This window comes from Seriola lalandi, unplaced genomic scaffold (assembly GCF_002814215.2).
Source record: "Seriola lalandi dorsalis isolate HSWRI2012SDOR001 ecotype SW California unplaced genomic scaffold, Sedor1 jcf7180002054579, whole genome shotgun sequence".
Classification (NCBI taxonomy): domain Eukaryota; kingdom Metazoa; phylum Chordata; class Actinopteri; order Carangiformes; family Carangidae; genus Seriola; species Seriola lalandi.
The window spans coordinates 454,196-460,195 of NW_019525132.1; the positions used below are offsets into that span (position 1 = coordinate 454,196).

A 6,000-nucleotide genomic window follows, 5' to 3' on the forward strand; every position below is an offset into this window, starting at 1 on the left:
CAGAGGGAGTGGGATGGGCTTGCATTGGCTTTGGGACGATGTGGTTTCAATCATCACACATCACATAACACGTGAGTGAAAAGAAAAAGAAGGAGAGGGTGATGGAGGGAGAGAAAAAACAGAGAGAGGAGGAGAGGGAGGTCTGAGACCAAAACAAACAGCAGCTCAGCTTCAAACACATTCAGGGTATACTCCATGTTTTCAAGGTAAATAATTAATGATCTCACTTGTGGTTTGAAGGCATGAACTTGTTTCTTGTTGGTTTTCTTTTTGCCTACAGAGTTGGCATTATTTCCCTATTAAATGGTTTGTAAAGTAAATAAATTACTGGAAGAAAGAAGGCGGGAGGGGCAGAGGGTGAAAAGTAGCAAGATGGAACTGACGGGAGGCAGGGAGCAGTAGGAAAAACTTTTGAGAGGAAATAAAAACAATGTGAGAGGAGTAGAGCCCCTAAAATAAGCTGTTAGCCACTGACAGTCCAAACATCCACCAACACTGATGACATTTTCCTCTTCTTTTTCTCCTCCTACTTTTCCTGCCCGTTTCTCTGACTTTTAATGTGTTCGCAGAAAATTCTCCCATACTGCTCGACTCACTGTGTTGACTTCAGCTCATTACTTGTCAGGATGGCCGAGCGGTCTAAGGCGCCAGACTCAAGGGTGACTCCTTCCTAACCAAAGGGACTTCTGGTCTCCGACTGGAGGCGTGGGTTCAAATCCCACTCCTGACAAACTTCTTACCTGCTGGCTTTTGTGTAAAAAGGAGTTTTCTTTTCAACAAAGACTCAGCAAAGACATGAAGTACATGGAAATGCTTTAATAGGCTGAACAACAAACTGCACTGTGCTTCACAGGTGGACTCTCCTAACCAATTGTTAATGAACAGACGATACCAGAATAAAAGGAGCTTCCCATCTCTTTGTGAGAAGCTGATATGAAATAGTTCAGTTGGTAAAGCTTTATTTTATGTGTGACTTTGACTAGAAGTTCATTAATGGTTGTCAGGGTGGCCGAGTGGTCTAAGGCGCCAGACTCAAGGATGACTCCTTCCACAGCAAAGGGATTTCTGGTCTCTGAATGGAGGCGTAGGTTCGAATCCCACTCCTGACAGGGTTTTTACCTGCAGGTCTTTGTGAAAAGTCAGCGACAGCAAACTGCTGAACTCTGTTAACTACTTCTTAATGAACACACAACTCCAGAAGACAAGATAAGAAGCTCACATCTCTTTGTGTGAGTTTTGGAGCCAATGTGAAGCATTTTAGTGGGTTAAGCTTTATTTTGTGATGGACTTTGATGAGGAGCTATCACACAGTCGTCAGGATGGCCGAGCGGTCTAAGGCGCCAGACTCAAGGTTGACTCCTTCCACAGCAAAGGGATTTCTGGTCTCCGAATGGAGGCGTGGGTTCAAATCCCACTCCTGACAGTGATTTTATCTTCAGGATTTGTGTAAAGAGAGTTTTCTTTTCAACACAGACTCTGGAACAATTTGTTAATGAACACACAATAATGAACAGGCTGTGGCAGGAATACAAGGAGCTTATCATCTTTTTGTGTGAGTTTTGTGGCAAATACGAAGCATTGCAGATGGTGTACCTTCATTTTCTGACTGACTTTGACAAGGATCAAGTACAGTGACGTCAGGATGGCCGAGTGGTCTAAGGCGCCAGACTCAAGGATGACTCCTTCCTGCTCAAAGGGACTTCTGGTCTCCAGATGGAGGCGTGGGTTCAAATCCCACTCCTGACAGCTTTTTATTACCTGCAGGTCTTTGTGTAAAATTAGTTTTCTTTTCAACACAGATTCAGCAAATCGATGAAAACACATGATGCAAAAGACTTTAACTGGCTCAACATATAACTACAGTAACTGAGCTGCACAGATGAACTCTGTTATTAATGGACAGACTGCACCAGGAGTGAAAGGAGCTTCCTGTCTCTTTGTGACACGGTTTGAGTGTAAGTGCATGAAGCAATTCAGGTGGTAAACCTTCATGTGGTAGTGACTTTGACAAGTTGCTCGCACAGAGTTGTCAGGATGGCCGAGCGGTCTAAGGCGCCAGACTCAAGGTTAACTCCTTCCTGAGCAAAGGGACTTCTGGTCTCCGATTGGAGGCGTGGGTTCAAATCCCACTCCTGACACATTGTTTAATCCTCGATTCATCGCTGTTGTCCGGTAATGATAGAGAAACACATTTATTTCATTCTTTTCCTCGTAACCCCCCTCTCTCAGTATCTCTCTCTCCCTCTCTCTCTCCACCGGTGGGCAGGAGGGAGGTTTGCACATCAGAGACTAGTCTCGGGCGGCGACACACAACTTGTGGGCTCTTTTGTTTCTCTCCGCTTTCCTTCTCTCTTTCTCTGTTTCAAACTTCTCGCTCGTGTTTCTCGACGCGGAAATCTTGGAGAGCTTTTGGAAAGCAGCCGCCTCCCGCCCTCAGTCCCTCCCCTCCTCCTCCTCCTCTTTTTCCCTGCGTGTGTAATTAGTTGGACAGCGTTTGGAAACTTGTGATGGACCGGAGAGAAATCTCACTTTATTTCTGACACCTGTTGCTGAGGACACCGCGCGCACAGCCGTACACAGCGAGGAGCGCGTGCTACAGACTTCCTTACTTTGTTTCTACGTTTTTACGTTTCTACCTGACAAGTTGGGACTTTGTGGACAGTGACAGGTCCACGGACCGCCGGGGGCTGCTTTAAACATCTGCACGGTCCCACAAACCGACTTTCTGTGGCTCAGACCAGGACTTGGCTGTGGTATTTTTTCTGCGAAGGTGATTGAACAGTGAAAATTAGGCCGTCCTGTTTCAAGAACAAAGTGAACCTTGGAAGAATTTGTATGTGTCATCTAGTGAGCTGCTGTGGGATCTGTCTGGAGGGTTACCCCCTTCAATAAAAAACACCGACCTGTTTCTAGTTTCCCAGCCGGACTGAGAGCCACACTTTTCGGATTGGAGCGCTTCGGGTGGTCTGAGGAGAAAGTTTTCAACAACTGGGCTCGAGCTCATCAGACAAGGTAAAAATAAATACAATCATTTTATAATGAATTTTAGAAAAGAAAGTCAGAGGAATACCACAAAGTATATACAGTTCATTACATCCTGAACACACTCTACACTGTCAAATGCTACAGAAATGTAAGTTATTCAGATTTATTTGATGTGTGTGAGAGTGTGTGTGTGAGAGAGAGAGAGAGAGAGAGAGAGAGAGAGAGAGAGAGTGTAGTCAGCTTGCCTTTGAACTCGAACACTGTTGTGATAGTTTGGATAAAACTAGTTTTGGACGCTATGAGCTGGATGTGCTCATCTGAAGGCAGTGTGAAGAAGTTGGTTCAAACTTTGCTCCATTTGAACTTGTAGTCGTCCACACAATGTTTCCGTTGTCACAGTCTACTTACAGAATGGGCTTATTTCATGACTTTTGGCTTTGACTTTGTAAATGACAGTGGTGAAATGCAGTGTGTGTGTGTGTGTGTGTGTGTGTGTGTGTGTGTGTGTGTGTGTGTGTGTGTGTGTGTGTGTGAGAGAGATCTGCCAACCCCATCGGCCTAAATGAAGGCAGCCCTCTCGCTTTGCGGTGGAGACTGGGACTATTTTGGTCGAAATGTTGCACAAATGTTTCTCTCAGTTTAGACAAGTTTCTCTGCCTTCTTCTGGGCCAGAGGCTGTGTGGCATCTCACTCTGACACAAGTCTGACTGTGACTCTGGAAGGTATCTGGACCCAGGCCACTTTATGTTTGACAGGTATCATAAACCCAAATATTGTGTTGGTGACAGTTGAGGAAGAGCTCCACATTTTGACTAAAAAGGTCAGGGTAGGTGCTGTACATATTTTATTACATGTGACTAGTGAATATACTGTGTTCACTGTGGGTCAGAGGTCAGCTGTGTGATCAAACAGTATAGGAATAGATGTCCTGCATGGAAAATGCGTGGAAGTCTAAACTATAGAGCAGAGGACATGTGGTGAAGGTTTGTGCAGACAGGACAACACATTCAAGATGTAATAACTTAAAATGCTAATTTAAAACAGAAACTCAGCCTTAGCAGTGTGTCTTAAAGTATTTAGTTTTGTCCACAACGTTAAAGGATTTAAAATCGACCAGATGTTGCTGAATATTCTCTACATGCTGTCATGAAAATGTATTTGTATTAACACCTGTGACTGTAATCATAAAATAGTATGCATGTATATACTGTATGTATGTGATTATGGGTTGCTGATTTCATGTAGGAGTTTGCTTGTGTGTGTGTTTGTGTGTGTGTGTGTGTGTGTGTGTGTGTGTGTGTGTGTGTTTTTCTGTTTAGTAATGGGACATTCACAGATCAGTTACTTATGAAATGCTTAGAGTTTATTGTGACCTTTGGCCCCACACACAAACACTCTTAAGATCCCATTAACCACTTATGCAGAAAAAAAATTGTGGCTGAGTGAAACTTTTTGTTTGAGTTCACAGAACTTTCCTGGATCTAGAGATGTTTAGTCCAATTACAGCAAGATCTTAAAAATCTTTTCGGTCATCACAAGAACTCCAAAGCACTCTTCAATCAAACAGTATCACTGATTGAAATTTCTCCAGAGAGTCAAAAACACAAGGAAAATTCACAGTTAAGCTATATTTTTAACAGGAAAAGATAGTAACACATGTTTGTATGTTTTAAGGAGCAAGTGGAAAATGCAAGAAAATACATTTTATTCATTGGTATTTATTATAGAGAAACATTTAATCAACAGAAGATGAATGCTTCATGTTTTTTAAATTATCAAAACATTTTTATTTATTTTTCGTCAAGGACAGACATAGCAGAGCAAAGTGAGTTTCTCTGTCCGTCAGCATATGTGAAAGCAGATCAGATTCATTTCCAACATGAGCTGTGACGGCTGCAGAGGTCGTCTCTGGCGGTGACGTCTCCGGTTCGCGTTTGCACTTTTCAAGGTTTTAAAGTCTAAAACCCACATGAGCTGTGGACCAGACTGACAGCCACGCTGATAAACCCTGCAAGAGGAGGAGAGGAAGTGTGTGTGTGTGTGTGTGTGTGTGTGTGTGTGTGTGTGTGTGTGAGAGTGAGAGAGGGTAGATAGTAATGTTAGATGTGTAGATAGAGGTGGTGAAAAGTGTTGCTGTCAACAGGTTAGCCATTAGAGAGAGATAATCTCTCTTCCTCCTCCCTCCCTGTCTACCAAATCAACTTCTGCTCTTTCTCTTCCCTCCCTCTCACTGTTTCATTCATGTCTCGATTTTTCTCTCTGTGCCTTTATAACTTTTCTCTCTCTTTCCTGCCTCTTGTTCACTCTTCGGTTCCTTCGTTAAGTCTCTGTCACTGCTGCATTATTTTGGATTTGACATTCAGTTTTTGTTGTTGCTTTATGCAACTCTCATTTCACTCTTGTTGCGTTAAAATTGTGTGACTCAAAGCATTTTCACAGTTTTACTTCAGCTGGAAGATTAAATGGTTTTAGGGCTTGTAATGCACTTTGAAGCCCACTGGAAAAACTCAAGCATGCCTTCAGCTCATGGCAGCCTCACTTAGTGTTTGAAAGGTTGCTGTAGATGAATAAATACCTCAAAATAATGATTTGTTTCTAATGAAGAAGTAGCTTTATGTGTCTAGGACATCGAATCTGTATTCTGAACATTTTCTCCTTATTTGTTTTTTTTCCCTTGCCTCTGTCTGTCTGCCCTGGAACTGTGAGAAAGACCTTTTCTTTAACAAAACGCTGAAGTGCCGCTTGAGTGTCTCGTCCATCGGGACTCGGTAATTAGGGAATGGGAGTAAGTGTGCATGTGTGTGTGTCTCCACACTAGATATTTGAGAAGATGGGATGTCTGCAAGCATCAATGGATCCTCAAGGTCATTCATGAGTGTATTGTGAAGTATGTGTGTGTGTGTCTCATTCATTCAGTCAATCAATTTGGAAGTAAGGAAATATTTCCTAATTAAAAGTTTCTGTGTGTTTTAAAAGTATGTGTGCATGTAAGTGTCTGAGAAGGGGGGGGGGGGG

General features: G+C 43.0%; 1 protein-coding gene and 5 non-coding genes across 7 annotated transcripts in view; all 6 read left to right on the plus strand.

Moving 5' to 3' along the window:
* The first annotated feature begins 620 nt into the window (after nt 1-620).
* trnal-caa (transfer RNA leucine (anticodon CAA)) lies at nt 621-730 on the plus strand. The gene is made up of 2 exons: nt 621-658; nt 685-730. It is a non-coding gene; the product is annotated as a tRNA-Leu (tRNA).
* Nucleotides 731-999: 269 nt separating this feature from the next.
* On the plus strand, nt 1,000-1,109 carry trnal-caa (transfer RNA leucine (anticodon CAA)). Its single transcript has 2 exons — nt 1,000-1,037; nt 1,064-1,109. It is a non-coding gene; the product is annotated as a tRNA-Leu (tRNA).
* A 204-nt stretch (nt 1,110-1,313) lies between these two features.
* On the plus strand, nt 1,314-1,423 carry trnal-caa (transfer RNA leucine (anticodon CAA)). Its single transcript has 2 exons — nt 1,314-1,351; nt 1,378-1,423. It is a non-coding gene; the product is annotated as a tRNA-Leu (tRNA).
* A 213-nt stretch (nt 1,424-1,636) lies between these two features.
* Nucleotides 1,637-1,746, plus strand: trnal-caa (transfer RNA leucine (anticodon CAA)). The gene is made up of 2 exons: nt 1,637-1,674; nt 1,701-1,746. It is a non-coding gene; the product is annotated as a tRNA-Leu (tRNA).
* Nucleotides 1,747-2,028: 282 nt separating this feature from the next.
* On the plus strand, nt 2,029-2,138 carry trnal-caa (transfer RNA leucine (anticodon CAA)). Its single transcript has 2 exons — nt 2,029-2,066; nt 2,093-2,138. It is a non-coding gene; the product is annotated as a tRNA-Leu (tRNA).
* A 224-nt stretch (nt 2,139-2,362) lies between these two features.
* Nucleotides 2,363-6,000, plus strand: part of wnt5b (wingless-type MMTV integration site family, member 5b) — an 83,063-nt gene continuing 79,425 nt past the window's right edge. Inside the window, exon 1 of one of the 2 annotated variants that reach the window (XM_087177048.1) lies at nt 2,363-3,012. The gene's annotated coding sequence lies outside the window, so the exon portion shown is untranslated. The remainder of the gene's footprint in view (nt 3,013-6,000) is intronic. The other variant, XM_023417963.2, reaches the window with a different exon arrangement.